This window comes from Salmo salar, chromosome 02, assembly GCF_965601325.2.
Source record: "Salmo salar chromosome 02, fSalSal1, whole genome shotgun sequence".
Lineage (NCBI taxonomy): Eukaryota > Metazoa > Chordata > Actinopteri > Salmoniformes > Salmonidae > Salmo > Salmo salar.
In genome coordinates this window covers 34190216-34212170 of record NC_138292.1, presented here as the reverse complement: position 1 = coordinate 34212170, position 21955 = coordinate 34190216, and the positions used below count along the sequence as shown (strand labels likewise).

The 21955-nt window shown below is 45.0% G+C and overlaps 1 protein-coding gene across 1 annotated transcript in view; it reads right to left on the bottom strand.

Moving 5' to 3' along the window:
* The window catches only part of LOC106580611 (neural-cadherin), a 118166-nt gene that overhangs the window by 65758 nt on the left and 30453 nt on the right, over positions 1–21955 (bottom strand). The gene's annotated exons all lie outside the window — the stretch shown is intronic.

The window sequence follows — 21955 nt, the reverse complement described above, 5'->3', positions numbered from 1 at the left end:
CCCTCGTTTGTTTCCGCGCTAGCAGCTATCTGCTGTCTGCTGTCTGAGACTGTCGCTTCCCCCAAGGCCTTAGCAGTCAGTGAAAAGAATGACATTTTCTTTAGAAACCCATCACCCTCTCTTTCTATCGCTCTTCACACGAACATGTTTCCCACAAAACACACTGTCTGATAGCATACTGAGAGAGGGAGAGAGAGAGAGAGAGAGAGAGAAGGGGAGAAAGAGAGAGAGAGGAAAGAGTTGGGGAGGGGCGGAAAGTAAGCAAGTGCTCTCAGAAGGCTTTCAGAAGATCAGAAAAGACTCAGAGAAGGGGACTCCAGTCAAACAGACATATCTGCCGCGGTGTGTTGTTGTTGCTTGTCGTCTGGTATTGGGAGAGTTTGTTTTGTCTGCAGACTTGTGCTTCGTGTTGTTTGCAATGTCTGGCGCGAAGGAAAGACAACAGCAAATAAGGGGGAGCTTCACATCTGAGGGACGCAGGGAAGCGGCGGGAAAAAGAGAGGGAGAAGAAACGAGGAAGAACGCACCACTCTCTCCCTCCTTCCTGCCTTTTCAAATGTGGGCCTTTAGAAGCCTGTCAGCAGAGCCTGATAGAGAGAGGGAGTGGGGAAGAGAAAGAGAGAGGGGAGGAAGACACGGGGGAGGGTGGGAGCCTTCTTGACAGATCTTTTCAGCACAAGGCTCTAGATTCTTGTATTGCTATTTTGTAATTCAGCGGATGGATGTGGTTGTTTTGTTTGGCGCTTATACACCGGTTGGCTATGTATGAATGTATGAGTTCCTCCACAGACATCAATGACTCTTCATAATGATAGCGGTGTCATGATCAATTGGTCCAAGCGACTGAGCACACACTAGGTACATGCCAAACACACATATATACATAAATGCATACAAATGGCTGACTTAGGGTTGGCTCAGTGGGCTTTAACCATTAAACCGTGCCTGGGGGTCAAAAAGCAAGGGATGAGGAGAGATATAGGAGAGTTAAACACAAGAATGTCAGTGTCATGACCCTGGGAATGATCACTACGTGGACATAAACTGCTCACAGAGGAGAGATGAACCTCGTACAGTACATACATCCACCACAGGTCTCTCTCTCTCTCTCTCTCTCTCTCTCTCTCTCTCTCTCTCTCTCTCTCTCTCTCTCTCGGCTTCATCTGTCACCAGGGCCATCCATGCCTCTCTCTCCTTCTCTTTTCTCCACCAAACTAGCAGAACTAAAAGGCAGCCAACAGATCCACCTCGTCAGTGTTCCGTGAGAGTGGATCAGTCGACAAAGCGGGCAAAGCTCCACACGTGTCTGTTACCGCCTTTCTAACCACGTAAGATCCGATGGTAACCAGGCGAAATCGCCCCAGATACGATACACACCCGCCGTATTAATAGCCCAGTGACACTCGTCTGAGTCCACCCAAAGCTGTCTCCTCATTTGAATATCCGTTCAGATGATGTCACAGATTGTTATGCAAATCCGGGAATAAAAGGGGAAAATTGTGTTTGTTTTCTTCCCCCTGATTTGATACACAGTGAATTAGAGATGCAGCCGTGCAAAAGAGGCCAGTATTGACGGAGCGAGAATGAGATTGCATTCAAGTGGTCTTTATGTGTCTGACATCAGATGAAGATGACACATTTGAGTGGGGCCCAATCTGTGTCAGTACATTGACAGTGTTGTCCAATAACAGCCTACCAAAATGATATGAGTCTTCAACTGAAGAAGAAGTAATGACGGAAGGGGGAAGATTCTTTCAGATCTCCATGAAGTACCAATGTAAGGTAGGGGCTAGGAGTTGTCCTTTAACCATTACATGAAATAATAAATAAATCCCATTTCCCCAAGCCCCCAGGACCCTCTTGGCCCCTCTTGGACCCTAGTGATCCCTCTCAGACCTGACAGAGATGGTGTTTGGTGTCTGGTGGCGTGATGCCGCTAGAACACAGACCTGTGAGAGGAGTGGAGGGAGATCAGAGCTATCGCTGTTACAGGAGACCACCTGAGGTACAATACAGAAAGCAAGAGTCATGCAGCTGAGCTAGGATTACACACACAGATTTATACTCCCACAACGCCCCTGGGGAGGTCACATAGGTGTGCGTGTGTGTTTGTGTGAATGATAGCGTGGGATGTGTCGCCTTGGTGACTCACAGAGTGCAGGTGTTCCCATGAGTCCAGTCTCCGTGGCAGCAGGTTAAGTCTTTGTGACATTTGAACAAACACGCATGCAGGCATCTCACGTAATTGCCTGTCCTTGCTGGCCTGGCAGGAAGTTGACACTGGGTGTGTGTGTGTGTCAGAATCTACAAAGAGTCTCCCTTTCACGCACGATTAACAACTCAATGATGTGGACCTCACTTTTGTTTTAATGACATGCATAATTACGTTTCAAATCAAGAGCTTTTTTCTGCTCTAAAACCATGTGATGCACAGTGAAATTCTTTAAGAGGAGACCAGTGTGAGAAGGAGATAGTGAGTGTGAGAGAGAGAGAGAGATAGAGAGAGGGAGATAGAGAGGGAGAGAGAGAGAGAGAAAAGAGAGAGGGACAGAGATAGAGTGGAGAGAGATAAAGTACAGGCTCAGTGAGCACAGCCTTGCCATTGAGAAAGGTAGACACAGGAAAACATGGCTCCTTGTAGAGGAAAGGCTGTGCAACCACCGCACCACAGCAGAACCCGAACCAGGGCTGAGACAGAGCTGCATTTCCTGACAAAATGTAAAAAATATAAAACAATTAGAAAGTGTAATTTCCCTAAATTTGAAACCCTTATTAAAGGTTTCAAAGACCTCTCTGATGAGAGTAGGCTACCCATCCTGTTGGGGGACGACGCAGAGAGCTGTAGGTTGGCAGCAAACTACATTGCTGCCTGCCATAAGATGAGGGACAGTGTCTGACAGACCAACCAACCTGCACATGTCCCATATGCTTATTGTTATTGTTTAATGTATGTTTTTTATGACCCTTGGTGATTGCTGTCCCCGTTGACAATATTGATTATTATTATTAATTATTTAAAAATGTTCTCCATAGTAAGCTTTGGCAAGATGTACATTGTTACGTCATGCCAATAAAGCACATTTAATTTAATTGTTAGAGGGGGAGTGAGAGAGAGAGTGATAGAGAGAGAAAAGAGAGAAGGACAGAGATAGAGGGAGATAGGGAGAGGGACAGAGATAGAGTAAGAAATAGAGAGAGATAGAGAGGGAGAGGGAGAGGGACAGAGATAGAGAGAGAGATAGAGAGAGAGATAGAGAGAGATAGAGAGGGACAGAGATAGAGAGAGAGATAGAGAGAGAGATAGAGAGAGATAGAGAGGGACAGAGATAGATAGAGAGGGACAGAGATAGAGAGAGAGATAGAGAGATAGAGAGAGAGATAGAGAGGGGCAGAGATAGAGAGAGAGATAGAGAGGGAGAAAGACAGAGATAGAGAGAGAGATAGAGAGAGATAGAGAGAGATAGAGAGAGATAGAGAGGGACAGAGATAGAGAGAGAGATAGAGAGAGATAGAGAGGGACAGAGATAGAGAGGGACAGAGATAGAGAGGGACAGAGATATAGAGAGATAGAGAGGGACAGAGATAGAGAGATAGAGAGAGATATAGAGAGAGATAGAGAGGGACAGAGATAGAGAGAGAGATAGAGAGATAGAGAGGGAGAGGGACAGAGATAGAGAGAGATAGAGAGGGAGAGATGCTCAACGTGTGAGAGAAACCACAGAGAAACTTGCTCTATACTTATATTACAGCTAGTTAGTGGATAATTGGCTGTGTCAATATTAGACTATCAAAAGAGACAGTCACCAAATCCATTGGGTAGCTACTGAGAATAATATTTTGAGGGAGGAGAGTCATTGAGGGACAAACCCCCTCAGTTCTATGGGCTGGGAACCCTGCTCCCCATCTGCTCCCTGGTAGCCAGCGGACTGAGGCGTTATGCATCCTAATTAATGATCTTATAGACTGGCCCTCTTTCCCCCCCTGCATGCGCACACACACACACACACACACACACACACACACACACACACACACACACACACACACACACACACACACACACACACAGTTAATTAAGCACCATTTTTTAAACCTGATGGGTGGGGGGAAAGAGAGAAAGAGAGAGAGAGAGAGAGAGAGAGAGAGAGAGAGAGAGAGAGAGAGAGAGAGAGAGAGAGAGAGAGAGAGAGAGAGAGAGAGAGAGACGAGAGAGACGAGAGAGACGAGAACATAGAAAGGGGAAAAGGGATTGAAAAGGGACATCATTATATTCACTCCTCTCTGTTCATTTAACACAGACACTCTGACCTCACTGTGGACGTCCACTGTTATTTCTGGTACCTAGAGTGGACAGAGGAATAGGACAGCCCTACTGTACTGATACCATCACTCCCCTCATTTCTCAAATCCTCCTCTCATTTCTCCACATTTCACCCTTGGTTGACTTTTACTGGCCAAACCTAATGATATTCCAAACGCTCAACTGGTTTAACGTAGCTAAGCAACCAGTCTGATGATGTAAATGCATTACTCCATGAAATACAAGAGAGAGACAGCAGGAATAAGTTATTCCATTTTCTCCTCTGACAAAGCCACAAACAAACAGGCATTGAGAACATTAGGGAAAAATGAATACATTTCAGCCAAAGACAGAACTGTGCAGTGTGTGTGTGTGTGTGTGCGGTGTGTGTGTGTGTGTGTGTGTTTTCTGATAAGCCCTGAGGCTGTGTGTGGATGGAGCCCTCCCCACTACACACTCATCCACACACAGACACAATCAAATGCAGAGGAGACATAGCTGCTCATGTATGTCCCTGCATGTCCTGTGGAGTGACAGGGCACGATCCCGCCCTCTCTCTTACTCCTCCTGGACTCTGGTCTCCCAGCACCTCGTGAACACATTAGATCCTAACTAACTACCACAACCAATAGCCCCGCGTGTCATGCCTGTCTCTTTGGAATGAGAGGCCCACAGGGGGCTGCCCTCTCTCTGCCTGACCACAAATGTAGTATTTCACCACTCGAGGACCGTGGACGCCCGTGAGTGAGTGAGCGAGCGAGTCCTCACAGTCGACACAACACGGAAACTCAATTAGAGCCCTTCTGTGGTCGGGTGTGGATGGGGAATGGAGGGTTAGGGGAGGAACAGAGGTTATAATGGGGTTTCTGCTCCGAGCTACACTAATAGCGTTCTCCACTCCACCCAGACCACCTTCAAAATACACTCACCCTACTGTGAGGTGGATGCAGAGTATGTGTGTGACCTCTCAAGGTGAGTTATCAACAACAAGAGCCTCAGGCTGCTTCTACACGGGGTGTGTCTCTGTCAGAGGAGGCTGGTGGGAGGAGCTATAGGAGGACGGGCTCATTGTAAACAAGACGCCTCTACACCAACTGTTTACAGCAACTAACCATCTCTATCTCTTATTTCCCCACTGGTAGATAGGGTATATTCTCTTTTCTCATGTCCAGTATTCATTAGCAAGTAGGGAACCGTATAGTTTCACAAGGGGTCATTTACTCCAGGACACTCACTGTGCTCGTAGTCTTCCTGGTAAGCACTGCTCATCCTCACTTCGGAGTATAGATTACTTCCCCCACCAAGGACACTGGGATCGTCTGAACTCTCCCAACTCAATATGCAGCTGCCGTCAGGGGCGGTAGAAGACAGAATCTGGGTGGATAAGCCGGATCCAGGGGTTTGATTTTCCCAATAACTCCTAGGAATGGAATCAATCGCTCCAGAGGAGTTGAGAGGCTGGATCCAAAGCCAGAGTGAAAACCAAGCTCTCTGTCTTTGACGGCAGAGTGAAAAACAGTTGGATTTATTTAACTGATCCCTAATCTCGATGCTGTGTGAGACAGGGTCTGCGAGGGAGGATTGGAGAAGGCCATCATGGGAAATTGGGTCAAAAACCAAAGCCTGTCTGTGGAACAGTGGTATGATGATACACACACTCACATACAGTATACATTCACATTAAGTCCCTGCTAGTGGAAGGGCAGTGACTACATTTATTAAATGTCCTTGGGGAACTTTTCGATGCTGTCAGACTTCTAGTCATGAGGATTTTACAGTTGAATTCATTCTCCTTCAGTTTGTGTGGTTGAGTGTAGGAGGTACAGCTGCTGTAATCTCAACTGCCATGAGAGAAGTTTGTGATGGTGAGACTACTTCTGCAAGAGTTACGCCCAAAGATAAAATGAGAGAAATAAGGAGAGAACATGAAAGAGTGGATAAAGGCCACACAAGGCTCAGTATTTCAAACTGTATTTTATAAAAAGCATTTCAAAGTCACCTCAGAGAGAGAGAAAATCTAAGAGAGAGAGAGAGAGAGAGAGAGAGAGAGAGAGAGAGACGGAGAGAGTGTGAGAGAGAGAGAGAGAGGAGAGAGAGAGAGAGAGAGAGAGAGAGAGAGAGAGAGAGAGAGAGAGAGAGAGAGAGAGACAGAGAGAGACAGAGAGAGTGAGAGAGAGAGAGAGAGAGAGAGAGAGAGAGTGGGAGAGAAAGAGAGAGACAGAGACAGTGTGAGAGAGAGAGCGAGAGAGAGAGAGAGAGAGAGAGTGTATGGGAGAGAGAGAGAAAGAGAAACAGAGGTCAAGAAAGAGAGAAAAACGACAGAGGGGTAGCTCTCAGAAGGTTTTCACTCATCTAACACTCATTCTTTCTTTTCTGCCTTAAATCTCTCTCTACCATATCTCAATAATTCAACATTTACATCTACTGAAACAGACCCTTGAATTGAGAAAAACCGACATATGCAGACTCTCACAAGCTGTGAAAGAAAATACATTGTGATCTAAAACATGGAAACTGTCGGTTAAATTATGAATATCTGAGGACTTTTGTCAGACATTAAAAAATAAAACAGTAAAAATTTGATGTGGTAACTCATTCATTATTGATGTGTTGTGTCAAGATATTTCTCTGTAGAAACTGACAATTGTGGAAGTGTGATTAGGGAAGGAGAGGCAGGGTGTGTGTGTGTGTCTGCTTGTCGAGGGATTATGTTGGATTTAATAGAATCAGCCATATAACTTTAAGTGAGCAACACAATCACATTTCATGTAGGCATTCACAGGTCCAATTTCAGTTGATTATCTCACTGTGTCAATATTAAGGTCAGCGGGAGGGTGTGAACAGCTGAATCCAGACCTGCCTACAGGATTTGGATCTGCCACAGCTGCCAACAGTGCCTGTCTTCAATCACCTGACATCTACGCCAACCATGGGTGACAGACAGACCGGTACACATACAGTGCTGTACATACACACACACACACACACACACAAAGAGGTGCTATACAAACAAACACACACACACTTACACAGATGTAGCGCTGATGGGCAAACACAAGCACCTCAAGTGACATGGGGTTGAGAAAAGAACACATCATGTGTGTGCGTGTGTGTGTGTGTGTGTGTGTGTGTGTGTGTGTGTGTGTGTGTGTGTGTGTGTGTGTGTGTGTGTGTGTGTGTGTGTGTGTGTGTGTGTGTGTGTGTGTGTGAGGGGTCCATTCACATCCACCTAAGGGCTCCTAGATAGCAGCTGAGGTGCTTGTATGTCCCTAATGGTGCTACATCTGTGTAAATAAATGTGTCTGTGTGTGTGTCTGTGTGTGTGTGTGTGTGTGTCTGTGTCTGTGTCTGTGTGTGTGTGTGTGTGTGTGTGTCTGTGTGTGTGTGTGTGTGTGTGTGTGTGTGTGTGTGTGTGTGTGTGTGTGTGTGTGTGTGTGTGTGTGTGTGTGTGGGGGGGTGATAATAGTTCTGGTCAGGCACTGGCGGACAGGGACAGATAGGGGAGGCAAACTCCCTGACCCTGAACATCTCATAGACTGCAAGAACACCACACTTAACAGCTAACAACTTGTGTGTGCCTGCTGCCTTGAATTGTGTGTGCCTGCTGCCTTGAATTGTGTGTGCCTGTGTGTGTCTCGCTCTGGTTGTCTGCTCTGTATGTGTGTGTCTGATTTCTTTGCTTTCTGATGAGACTCTCTCTACTGGAGCTCTGTGGTGTGTGTGTGTGTGTGTGTGTGTGTGTGTGTGTGTGTGTGTGTGTGTGTGTGTGTGTGTGTGTGTGTGTGTGTGTGTGTGTGTGTGTGTGTGTGTGTGTGTGTGTGTGTGTAAACTCTGATCCCTTATCAGCAACCATCATATGGATCAACAAAGGAAAAAACAACAAAGGAGGAAAAGCCCTACTGAGCCTGGCTGTGTTATTGTGTGTTATTGTGTGTTATTGTGTGTTATTGTGTGTTATTGTGTGTTATTGTGTGTTATTGTGTGTTATTGTGTGTTATTGTGTGTTATTGTGTGTTATTGTGTGAGTGGCTGTGTTATTGTGTGTTATTGTGTGTTATTGTGTGAGTGGCTGTGTTATTGTGTGTTATTGTGTGTTATTGTGTGTTATTGTGTGTTATTGTGTGTTATTGTGTGAGTGGCTGTGTTATTGTGTGTTATTGTGTGTTATTGTGTGTTATTGTGTGTTATTGTGTGTTATTGTGTGTTATTGTGTGTTATTGTGTGTTATTGTGTGAGTGGCTGTGTTATTGTGTGTTATTGTGTGTTATTGTGTGTTATTGTGTGTTATTGTGTGTTATTGTGTGAGTGGCTGTGTTATTGTGTGTTATTGTGTGTTATTGTGTGTTATTGTGTGTTATTGTGTGTGTGGCTGTGTGTTATTGTGTGTTATTGTGTGTGTGGCTGTGTGTTATTGTGTGTTATTGTGTGTGGCTGTGTGTTATTGTGTGTTATTGTGTGTGTGTGGCTGTGTGTTATTGTGTGTTATTGTGTGTGTGGCTGTGTGTTATTGTGTGTTATTGTGTGTGTGGCTGTGTGTTATTGTGTGAGTGGCTGTGTGTTATTGTGTGTTATTGTGTGTGTGGCTGTGTGTTATTGTGTGTTATTGTGTGTGTGTGGCTGTGTGTTATTGTGTGTTATTGTGTGTGTGGCTGTGTGTTATTGTGTGTTATCGTGTGTGTGTGGCTGTGTGTTATTGTGTGTTATTGTGTGTGTGGCTGTGTGTTATTGTGTGAGTGGCTGTGTGTTATTGTGTGTTAGTTGGCTGTGTTATTGTGTGTTATTGTGTGTTATTGTGTGTTATTGTGTGGTGGTGTGTTATTGTGTGTTATTGTGTGTAGTGGCGTGGTGTGTTATTGTGTGTTATTGTGTGTGTGTCTGTGTGTTATTGTGTGTTATTGTGTGTTATTGTGTGTGCTGGCTGTGTTATTGTGTGTTATTGTGTGTGTGGATCTGTGTGTTATTGTGTGTTATTGTGTGTGTGGCTGTGTGTTATTGTGTGTTAGTGGCTGTGTGTTATTGTGTGTTATTGTGTGTGTGGCTGTGTGTTATTGTGTGTTATTGTGTGTGTGTGGCTGTGTGTTATTGTGTGTTATTGTGTGTGTGGCTGTGTGTTATTGTGTGTTATCGTGTGTGTGTGGCTGTGTGTTATTGTGTGTTATTGTGTGTGTGGCTGTGTGTTATTGTGTGTTATTGTGTGTGTGTGGCTGTGTGTTATTGTGTGAGTGGCTGTGTGTTATTGTGTGTTATTGTGTGTGTGTGGCTGTGTGTTATTGTGTGTTATTGTGTGTGTGGCTGTGTGTTATTGTGTGTTATTGTGTGTGTGGCTGTGTGTTATTGTGTGAGTGGCTGTGTGTTATTGTGTGTTATTGTGTGTTATTGTGTGTGTGGCTGTGTGTTATTGTGTGTTATTGTGTGTTATTGTGTGTTATTGTGTGTTATTGTGTGTTATGGTGTGTTATTGTGTGTTATTGTGTGAGTGGCTGTGTGTTATTGTGTGTTATTGTGTGTTATTGTGTGTTATTGTGTGTTATTGTGTGTTATTGTGTGTTAGTGGTGTGTTATTGTGTGTTATTGTGTGAGTGGCTGTGTTATTGTGTGTTATTGTGTGTTATTGTGTGTTATTGTGTGTGTGGCTGTGTGTTATTGTGTGTGTGGCTGTGTGTTATTGTGTGTGTGGCTGTGTGTTATTGTGTGTTATTGTGTGTGTGGCTGTGTGTTATTGTGTGAGTGGCTGTGTGTTATTGTGTGTTATTGTGTGTGTGGCTGTGTGTTATTGTGTGTTATTGTGTGTGTGTGGCTGTGTGTTATTGTGTGTTATTGTGTGTGTGGCTGTGTGTTATTGTGTGTTATCGTGTGTGTGTGGCTGTGTGTTATTGTGTGTTATTGTGTGTGTGGCTGTGTGTTATTGTGTGTTATTGTGTGTGTGGCTGTGTGTTATTGTGTGTGGTGTGTGATGTGTGTTATTGTGTGGTGGCTGTGTGTTATTGTGTGTTATTGTGTGTGTGGCTGTGTGTTATTGTGTGTTATTGTGTGTGTGGCTGTGTGTTATTGTGTGTTATTGTGTGTGTGGCTGTGTGTTATTGTGTGAGTGGCTGTGTGTTATTGTGTGTTATTGTGTGTTATTGTGTGTTATTGTGTGTTATGGTGTGTTATGGTGTGTGTATTGTGTGTTATTGTGTGAGTGGCTGTGTGTATTGTGTGTTATTGTGTGTTATTGTGTGTTATTGTGTGTTATTGTGTGTTATTGTGTGTTATTGTGTGTTATGGTGTGTTATTGTGTGTTATTGTGTGAGTGGCTGTGTGTATTGTGTGTTATTGTGTGTTATTGTGTGTTATTGTGTGTTATTGTGTGTGTGGCTGTGTGTTATTGTGTGTGTGGCTGTGTGTTATTGTGTGTTATGTGTGTGTGGCTGTGTGTTATTGTGTGTTATTGTGTGTGTGTGGCTGTGTGTTATTGTGTGTTATTGTGTGTGTGGCTGTGTGTTATTGTGTGTTATTGTGTGTGTGGCTGTGTGTTATTGTGTGAGTGGCTGTGTGTTATTGTGTGTTATTGTGTGTGTGGCTGTGTGTTATTGTGTGTTATTGTGTGTGTGTGGCTGTGTGTTATTGTGTGTTATTGTGTGTGTGGCTGTGTGTTATTGTGTGTTATCGTGTGTGTGTGGCTGTGTGTTATTGTGTGTTATTGTGTGTGTGGCTGTGTGTTATTGTGTGTTATTGTGTGTGTGGCTGTGTGTTATTGTGTGAGTGGCTGTGTGTTATTGTGTGTTATTGTGTGTGTGTGGCTGTGTGTTATTGTGTGTTATTGTGTGTGTGGCTGTGTGTTATTGTGTGTTATTGTGTGTGTGGCTGTGTGTTATTGTGTGAGTGGCTGTGTGTTATTGTGTGTTATTGTGTGTGTGGCTGTGTGTTATTGTGTGTTATTGTGTGTGTGTGGCTGTGTGTTATTGTGTGTTATTGTGTGTGTGGCTGTGTGTTATTGTGTGTTATCGTGTGTGTGTGGCTGTGTGTTATTGTGTGTTATTGTGTGTGTGGCTGTGTGTTATTGTGTGAGTGGCTGTGTGTTATTGTGTGTTATTGTGTGTGTGGCTGTGTGTTATTGTGTGTGTGGCTGTGTGTTATTGTGTGTGTGGCTGTGTGTTATTGTGTGAGTGGCTGTGTGTTATTGTGTGAGTGGCTGTGTGTTATTGTGTGTGTGGCTGTGTGTTATTGTGTGAGTGGCTGTGTTATTGTGTGTTATTGTGTGTTATTGTGTGTTATTGTGTGTTATTGTGTGTTATTGTGTGTGTGGCTGTGTGTTATTGTGTGTTATTGTGTGTTATTGTGTGTTATTGTGTGTGTGGCTGTGTGTTATTGTGTGTTATTGTGTGTTATTGTGTGTTATTGTGTGTGTGGCTGTGTGTTATTGTGTGTTATTGTGTGTGTGGCTGTGTGTTATTGTGTGTTATTGTGTGTGTGGCTGTGTGTTATTGTGTGTTATTGTGTGTGTGTGGCTGTGTGTTATTGTGTGTTATTGTGTGTGTGGCTGTGTGTTATTGTGTGTTATTGTGTGTGTGGCTGTGTGTTATTGTGTGAGTGGCTGTGTGTTATTGTGTGTTATTGTGTGTGTGGCTGTGTGTTATTGTGTGTGTGGCTGTGTGTTATTGTGTGTGTGGCTGTGTGTTATTGTGTGAGTGGCTGTGTGTTATTGTGTGAGTGGCTGTGTGTTATTGTGTGTGTGGCTGTGTGTTATTGTGTGAGTGGCTGTGTTATTGTGTGTGTGGCTGTGTGTTATTGTGTGTGTGGCTGTGTGTTATTGTGTGTGTGGCTGTGTGTTATTGTGTGTTATTGTGTGTGTGGCTGTGTGTTATTGTGTGTTATTGTGTGTGTGTGGCTGTGTGTTATTGTGTGTTATTGTGTGTGTGGCTGTGTGTTATTGTGTGTTATTGTGTGTGTGTGGCTGTGTGTTATTGTGTGTTATTGTGTGTGTGGCTGTGTGTTATTGTGTGTTATTGTGTGTGTGGCTGTGTGTTATTGTGTGAGTGGCTGTGTGTTATTGTGTGTGTGGCTGTGTGTTATTGTGTGTGTGGCTGTGTGTTATTGTGTGTGTGGCTGTGTGTTATTGTGTGTGTGGCTGTGTGTTATTGTGTGAGTGGCTGTGTGTTATTGTGTGAGTGGCTGTGTGTTATTGTGTGTGTGGCTGTGTGTTATTGTGTGTTATTGTGTGAGTGGCTGTGTGTTATTGTGTGAGTGGCTGTGTGTTATTGTGTGTGTGGCTGTGTGTTATTGTGTGTGTGGCTGTGTGTTATTGTGTGAGTGGCTGTGTTATTTTGTGTTATTGTGTGTTATGGGTGTGTGTTATTGTGTGTTATTCGTGTGTGTTATTGTGTGTTATTGTGTGTGTGGCTGTGTGTTATTGTGTGTTATTGTGTGTGTGGCTGTGTGTTATTGTGTGTTATTGTGTGTGTGGCTGTGTGTTATTGTGTGTTATTGTGTGTGTTATTGTGTGTTATTGTGTGTGTGGCTGTGTTATTGTGTGAGTGGCTGTGTGTTATTGTGTGTTATTGTGTGTGTGGCTGTGTGTTATTGTGTGAGTGGCTGTGTGTTATTGTGTGTGTAGTGGCTGTGTGTTATTGTGTTTGTGGCTGTGTGTTATTGTGTGTGTGGCTGTGTGTTATTGTGTGTGTGGCTGTGTTATTGTGTGAGTGGCTGTGTGTTATTGTGTGGTGGCTGTGTTATTGTGTGTGTGGCTGTGTGTTATTGTGTGTGTGGCTGTGTGTTATTGTGTGAGTGGCTGTGTGTTATTGTGTGTGTGGCTGTGTGTTATTGTGTGTGTGGCTGTGTGTTATTGTGTGTGTGGCTGTGTGTTATTGTGTGTAGTGGCTGTGTGTTATTGTGTGTTAGTGGCTGTGTGTTAGTGGTGTGTGATGTGAGTCTGTGTGTTATTGTGTGTAGTGGCTGTGTGTTATTGTGTGTGTGGCTGTGTGTTATTGTGTGGTGGCTGTGTGTTATTGTGTGTGTGGCTGTGTGTTATTGTGTGTGTGGCTGTGTTATTGTGTGTGTGGCTGTTGTTATTGTGTGAGTGGCTGTGTGTTATTGTGTGTGTGTCTGTGTGTTATTGTGTGTGTGGATGTGTGTTCTGTGTGTGTGGCTGTGTGTATTGTGTGAGTGGCTGTGTGTTATTGTGTGTTATTGTGTGTGTGGCTGTGTGTTATTGTGTGTGTGGCTGTGTGTTATTGTGTGTTATTGTGTGGTGGCTGTGTGTTATTGTGTGTGTGGCTGTGTGTTATTGTGTGTGTGGCTGTGTGTTATTGTGTGTAGTGGCTGTGTGTTATTGTGTGTGTGGCTGTGTGTTATTGTGTGAGTGGCTGTGTGTTATTGTGTGTGTGGCTGTGTGTTATTGTGTGTGTGGCTGTGTGTTATTGTGTGTGTGGCTGTGTGTTATTGTGTGTGTGGCTGTGTGTTATTGTGTGTGTGGCTGTGTTATTGTGTGAGTGGCTGTGTGTTTTTGTGTGTGTGGCTGTGTGTTATTGTGTGAGTGGCTGTGTGTTACTGTGTGTGTGGCTGTGTTATTGTGTGAGTGGCTGTGTGTTATTGTGTGTGTGGCTGTGTGTTATTGTGTGTGTGGCTGTGTGTTATTGTGTGAGTGGCTGTGTGTTATTGTGTGTGTGGCTGTGTGTTATTGTGTGTGTGGCTGTGTGTTATTGTGTGTGTGGCTGTGTGTTATTGTGTGAGTGGCTGTGTGTTATTGTGTGTGTGGCTGTGTGTTATTGTGTGAGTGGCTGTGTGTTATTGTGTGTGTGGCTGTGTGTTATTGTGTGAGTGGCTGTGTGTTATTGTGTGTGTGGCTGTGTGTTATTGTGTGAGTGGCTGTGTGTTATTGTGTGTGTGGCTGTGTGTTATTGTGTGTGTGGCTGTGTGTTATTGTGTGTGTGGCTGTGTGTTATTGTGTGTGTGGGTGTGTTATTGTGTGTGTGGGTGTGTATGTTTGTGTGTGTGATGTGTGCCCATGCTTCTGTGTGACTGTTTGTGTGTACACCCCCGAGCCAGAGAGAGGATTGAGGGTACTAGGGCGCACCAAAGCCAAGGTTCCAACTATTTGCCATTCAGGTGAAATAGCCTGATTTTCCACCCAAGTGATTCCGTATGGGAGTTGTGGGATCAAATCCCTGAGACCAATGCTGGCCTGCTGAGCTAGCCCACACAAACAGGGGCTTCCCACAGACACACACAGGGGCATGTGAAAGCCCATCTTTTCAAGCATGGGGTCATGACAAACATAAAGGGGTTTCTGTGTTGGTGCAACATGGGTGACGGGAGACGGGAGACGAGACCTGGGGTGTAAATTGTAGGTTGGCTTGGTACTCACATATGACTGGATTACCATTTCACAAAGAAGCTGTGATAAACATAGATCCAACACACACACGCACACACACACACACACACACACACACACACACACACACACACACACACACACACACACACACACACACACACACACACACACACACACACACACACACACACACACACACACCCCCAAAGAGCAGTGACAAGGCCTAGTGATCAAAGGAGCAGATTTGCTCCATTGTTTGCATAAATAGCCAGCAGAAGCGGTTTAGAGAGTGTGCTAAGCCCACCAAAGAGCTTTTTAATACCACGCTGGACCCTACTTGTGGAAAGGAACACACAACAATAGGGCAGATATTCAACCAATCTGGTTCAAACTTCTAAAGCCGGCGAAGCCACCACTTTGGCTTCCTCATAATAGAGAAGCAGGGTTTTCCCTAAACATCGCTTAGGCAAGGTGGGCTGCCGCCTTACTCTGTTGCTAGCTGGCTTACAAACTTTGGGTTTGGTTCAGTTGGACTCAGTTTAAAGAGGACATGCTCGTGTCTGCTTCCATGGGTTGTTGCTTGGTGACACTCCGCTCGAGAAAACAATACAAGGGGAAACACTTAAAGGGAGAGACAGAAAGGTCAAGTCCCTACTTGTTTTAGAATGAGTTTGTCTTTTTCCTTGTTTTGCTCGTTGTTCTATCGCTTTTTCCGGCCCTCATTCTGACGTCTTGCCATTTTTCATTCTGTCATTCTCACTCAAACTCTTGAACTCTGCCGCCCTCTCTCAACCTCCCTCTGACTGCATTTCTCTCTGTTTTCTTCCTTTCTCTTTATTCTCCTCACTCTCTCCCTTGAAGGATTAGACCAGGGTCTTGAGTATCTCCACCAGGGAGTTTTAGCCAATGACAGACCGAATTACTTCTCACACAGATTCCCCAAAATAAAGAGCAACCACTTCCTCCTTTCCTCAAACACTCTTTTTTTCATATTACCTCTTTCTCCGTTTCGGATCCAGCATGCCTTGGGAGCTCCAGCAACCAGATATACAACTAACAGGTAATTGATCTATGTGACTAAGGAGCAGCACATATTACAGTGTTAGCGTTAGTACGTACTGTAGCATGGCTAAGGGTGTTCCACCGTGGACGTGAAGGGGCTGGCGGTGGCTAGGCTAATTGCTGTGGAAGTGTGGTGCGGGTGATTAAGCTCACAAAGCGGAGTGCCTGTTCCTCTAATGAGAGCAGCTGTCGAGGCGCAGGACCCTTTGATAGTGCGGGGGCGTCTTCGTGTCCTAGGACCCCCGTGTTCTACACACAGACACACACATAACACACACATAACACACACACACACAGCCCCCAGGATAGAGAACATAAATAATCTCCCCTTAGCTGTACCCGTTTTCTCTTCTCTCCCTTTACCATGACTCATCTTCTACCCATTTCTGAATTCCTTTTTTATTTTCCTCGTCGTTCTGTCTCTCTCATCAGCTCTCTTGCTCCTTCACTCTCTTCCCTCCTAGACTTGAGCCTCCTCTTTGTCTCCCCATTGAGCCTCCTCCGTTTCCTGCCCTCTTCTGTCCTCATATTCTCTCCTTCACTCCAGGCCTCTCTCCTCTTCTGTCCTCCTCTCTCCTCTTCCGTCCTCCTCTCTCTAATCTTCCCCTCCTCTGCCTCCTTCCATCCTGGTGTGTGTCTGTCAGGCACGTCAATCAGAAGCCTCGTGTGGACCAGGGTCAGTGACATGTCCCCTGGGTTAATCCAAGTCACAGACCCAGTATCCTCTCCCTTAGTCATATGACTTGTAAATACAGATGTAGGATCTTCATTTAAGCCAGTGTGCTACAGCAGGAAAATAATCCTGCAGTAACAGGGCATTTTTATTATTATGTGGATTATAATTATTGGACATATTTGTAGGGGTTGATACATTTTTAGTAAGAGAAGATCAAGTCTGAGATTTCAAAGTGGAAATTACAAACATCAGAAGCCTTTTTAAACCTCAAATACACTACAAGTTCGAAATGCCCTGCATTGCAGGAAAGTTCTCCTGCAACAGGGTGATCAAATTAAGATCCTACATCTGTATGGGATAATTAAACAATGATATGGAGAGTTCATCCAATGAATTTCAACTCTCAACCCTTCATTTGTGAAGGCAAACTTTATACGTTTGATTAATCGCTGCAAAATACTATAGCAGCACAAACTATACCATCTGGACAGCAGTAATATGCTGCATTCTGACTCAACACCACACATATAATGTTGCATCAAGTGTGGAACTTTAACGCCAGGAACACAGACACACTGTGTTGGAGCTGAGCGCAGCATGGCACCATGACGAGTCACCATCTGAGCACAGAGCTGGAACCAAATAACATCAAACATCAGATCAGATGCAACTCTAGAGGCTATTGCTGCATGTCACTGGCTCAAAGATAAAGGACATCAAAAAACACATCAAACAAAAAGAAAATAGGACTTTATATACATTAAATGCTGGAAACATCATATGTTGATCACTCACATATACTGTTTTTGTAGTTTTTATAATTTTCCTTCAATTCGCAAGAGGCTGAATGTATCTCACAGGAGAAAGCATCCGAGCGAGCGAAACAGCGCCCCTCTGTCTCTGTATGTGTAGGCCTTCTATCTGATGCTGTCTGGTCCAAACGGGTATGACATTGTTGCCGCTCGTAGCAATGAACGCAAGAGAAGCCAGTGAGCATCTGCCCTCTCTTGACAAAAAAAGTATAGGACCTCCCGAGTGGCGCAGCGGTCTAAGGATCTGCATCGCAGTGTTGTGGCGTCCCTACAGCCAGATGTTCGATCCCTGCCTGGGGTTCAATCACAGGGTGGCGCACATTTGACCCAGCATCGTCCGGGTTAGGGGAGGGTTTGGCCAGGGGGGCTTTACTTGGCTCATCATGCTCTAGCAACCCCTGGTGTGGGTTAAGCAAGTGGGTGTTAAGAAGCATGGTTTGGTGGGTCATGTTTCGGAGGACGCATGACTTGACCTTTGCCTCTCCCAAGCCCGTTGGGGAGTTGAAGCGATGAGACAAGATCGGAACATCACGAAATTGGGAAGAAAAAGGGGATAAAACTTGGAAAAAAATTAATGTATAAACATTTGCCAATCAGCGTTGAGCTAAACTGAGCGAGCTCAACTGTGAATGGTCCTGTCGCACCAAGGGAAGCCAGCTTGGATTTGGCGTCAAATACCATTGAGCGCATACCTCATTGACAGAAAAACTTGAATTGTTGCATCTCATTGTGTTGTTGTCCTCCGGTGAATAGCTAGCCAGCTAGCTAAAATTGTCCCTTTGCGAAATTAGCCATGGATGGAGATAAGGATTAGGACTTGTGGTTTTACTTAATTCTCTGTACTGTCCAATGATTATAACATCGATTCTAATCCAACCATTAATTCATACACTGTTGTGCCCCTGGCCTGAGAGGATGGAAGTTCAATATGTAGCTTGATGTAGAAGACTAATGTTAACTAGCTAATGTTGCCCATGAATGGAAGTTAGGCTAGTGAGTAAACATTTTAGCCATTTTAGGACCACAAAAATAAAGGTGTGTACTGTATGACCGTTTCGTCAACATGAATGAGGAGGATGGCATTGGCGTTTCTCTACAAGTAGGGTGAGTCAACATGTTTTTCATGCACACACACGGAAGCTCGCACACACACATACATACATACACACACGCACGCAGACAGAAATCAGAACCATGGACAGCTTACGTTGACTGGACAAAAGAAAAGTGGTATCTTTTAGCTGTTACTGTATTAGACTAATCATAGGTGATTAGATGATGTTGAAATATTGAAGTTGAAATGGTGCTGGAATAGTGGAGGCAGTGCCTGTTATCTTTGTGACTTGCGGTAACTTTCCGTGGTTCTAAATCAATAGTTGTTTAGTAGTCCAAAAATGTCGGAAACATTAACTTGCTTGACCATGCTGTAGGTCATGTAACTGTTTGTTACTGTTACTTCCCGCTACTGGAAACCATGCTACTGATCTGAATGTACAGTAGTTGTTGAACCATGGAGGAACCATACCTTGACTCCAGCTGTGTAGACTAACAAAGCATCGTCTCGGGGTGCTTTTTCTCCCCAACATGCTGTGAAACCGTGGACAGGTGGAAACACACTTCATAGCATAAGGACTATTTGCAATTCAATGAGAGAGCAGGATGAGAGCGTTAGCTGTACACTGCCTCATCACGAGGAGAGTTGAAGTAGAGAGAGAGGGAGCGAGAGAGAGGTGCTGGAGGAGGAGAGGAAAAGACACAGATACTCCAAGGGGATGAGAGAGAAAAAGGGAGAGACAGTAAAATTGAGAGAGGAATGAAGAGAAAGAGAAATATAGAGAACAAATGTGAGAAAACGAGCAGAGAGAGAGAGCGAGGCAGACCGGGGGGAAAAAAACGAGAACGAGAGAGAAAGAGAAATAAAGTGAGTTATGTTAATAGGCTTTGCTCCCAGAGCTGGCCACTCGCTGTGTTAATGACAACTTCACTAATGTGCAGAATTAATAAGAGACTGGCTTCCCAGCCTAATGTTGATACAGATATATGCAAAGGGGAAGAACAGCGGCGGATGCACTCCTGGTAAGTGCCTTAACGCGCCTGTTATTGTACAGCAACGACAAACAGCATCTGATTAGAGGGGCGCGATAATAGGCAACAGATTTGGTCCGGGCCCAATGAATTATTTAACAAGCTCTGCTCTTGCATAGCGACCGTGTGGCCGCTCTCTCTCACTCCATCTTTATTTCAAAGTGCCCACCCGCGAGCGTTTCCTTGTGTGGCGTTGATTAATACCGGGGCCGTATCTGGGCCGTGCGACCATTCGTCTGCATTAAAGAGCGCGTTTCACTGTTTTCCGCCTCTCGCTCTCGCTCCCTCTCTCCCTCTCCCTCTCCCTCTGTCTCGCTCTCGTTTTTTGCTTAAGAGAGCTTTTCGTCCCCAAGAGTGCGACTTGCACAGCACACCCAAAGCGAGAGGAGCTCTTTCTTCCGTAAATAACGGACACGCAGATGCCCCACACAAACACACTGCGTATGTCTATGTCTGTGTGTAAGGGTCTGACACAGAGTGGCGGCCCGACACACCCTGGCTGTCGTTTAGGCAGATCAGAACCGAGTCTCCTTCCATCTCCTTTAATCAGGTATTTTCATGCACTGTTCCCACTCTCAGACAGCAGTAATGGATTCACCCCACTGACACTGGAGCCTCTCTCTCACACACACACACACACACACACACACACACACACACACACACACACACACACACACACACACACACACACATAGTTAGAGAGAGCGAGATAGTGAGGGAGAAACAGAGCGTCTATGTCTGTGAGAGAAAGAGAGAGAAAGTAGAGAGAGAGACAGAGAGAGAGAGAGTGAGACAGAGAGAGAGAGAGAGAGGGAGAGAGAGAGAGACACAGAGAGAGAGAGAGAGAGAGAGAGAGAGAGAGAGAGAGAGGGAGAGAGAGTGAGACAGAGAGAGAGAGAGAGAGAGAGAGAGAGAGAGAGAGAGAGAGTGAGACAGAGAGACAGAGAGACAGAGAGAGAGAGAGAGAGAGAGAGAGAGAGAGAGAGACAGACAGACAGACAGACAGACAGAGACAGACAGACAGAGAGAGAGAGAGAGAGAGATAGAGAGAGAGAGAGAGAGAGAGAGAGAGAGAGAGTGTGAAGAGGTCTCCAGGTCCCTTGGCCCAGCCTATTAAGTCTCTCCTAAGTTTCATAATTTGCCGTATAAATATTCAACATCCTCAGCTAAGGTCAGCGGAGTCCTAACAAAAACTGTCCTAATGATAAAAACTGAGCCTCGCTCCACTTCCCCTTCCTCTCCACCACAACCCTCTCCTCACTTCACCTACTTTCCCAGTCACCAATTATTCCTCCAAACCTCTGCTATCTAAGATAGGGGAAAAAAATTAAGAGGAAAAAGAAATCCCTCCATTTCACCTTTTGCCATAAAAAAAGAAAACTGCAGAGCTCTTGTTCTCGTCAGCAAAGGGGTTTGGGGGTCCGTCTGCAGAGAGGCCCACCCCTTGGTTACCCACAGTGCCGAGCGTACGCATGTTTGTATGCACGTCTCGCATCTACAATGTGCTGAAACCGAGAGAGGGAAAAAAAAGATTAAAATGAAAACAAAAGAAGTCGACACCGCCTACCAGTTCACACCTCGACTGCCTTCCCACAACAGGGGAAAACATTTTTGCATATTGGTTATAAAAAAGGCCTACAGCTTATCGCCAAATGCCTACCGACACATGCTTATTTTAAACATATTTAAGCAGAGTGATAGAGACAGAGGAGAGAAAGTCAGTCAGAAATAGGGAGGGGAGCTGCACAGTTGAGAGAGAAAGAAAGAGAGAGAGAGAGAATAAGAGAGGGCGAGAGCTGTGTTATTTATCTGGGTCCTACAGAGAGAGGATTAGGGATGACTGATGCATGTTTGCCTGTGGGAAGACTGGCATAGCAGCACCAACACAACAATAGCACAACATCAGGGCACAACCCTGAGTCACCAACTGGAGAAAAAGAGAGGAGAAGAGATGGAAAGCACACTGGCAAGAGAGAAGAGGAGATAGAGGAGAAAGCAGTGAAGACACAGTACATGAGAGAGTCCTATACTTCCCCTCTTCTCCCTTCATGGGGTGCATCATAGCCTGCAAGGACAGTACAACTCTTTTGTACCAACTCCTAGTGTCCATCCTGCCTGGATTTCACCCGGCCATGCTAGCCTTGCATCAGGCAACATAAACCCCCCATAAGTACGCACACGCACAGGCACACACACACACACACACACACACACACACACACACACACACACACACACACACACACACACACACACACACACACACACACACACACACACACACACACACACACACACACACACACACACACACACACACACACACACACCTCTGGTTTTGCTCTCCCTACCCATCTGCCTGCCTGATAGCATTACAGCACTAACCCAGACGTTCCTCACAAGGAGGTGATATCAATGTTGACTTGTTTCCTCCTTTCCTCATCTTTGTTTCCTCACATTAAAGCACATTCAGGTCTACTGCAGGAGCTGCAGGATGTAGCCGTAGAGAGAGGAAGGGGGAGAGAGGGAAAGAGAGAGATAGAAACAGGGAACGAGGGAGAGAGAGTAGAAAGAGAGAGTGGAGAAAGAAAGAGAGACTGGTAGAGAGAGAAAAGAGGGACAGAGGGAGAGAGAGGAAGGGAAAGAGAGATTCTCTGGCTGGATAGCAGGTGATCGATAGGAAGCCTCCTCTGCCAATC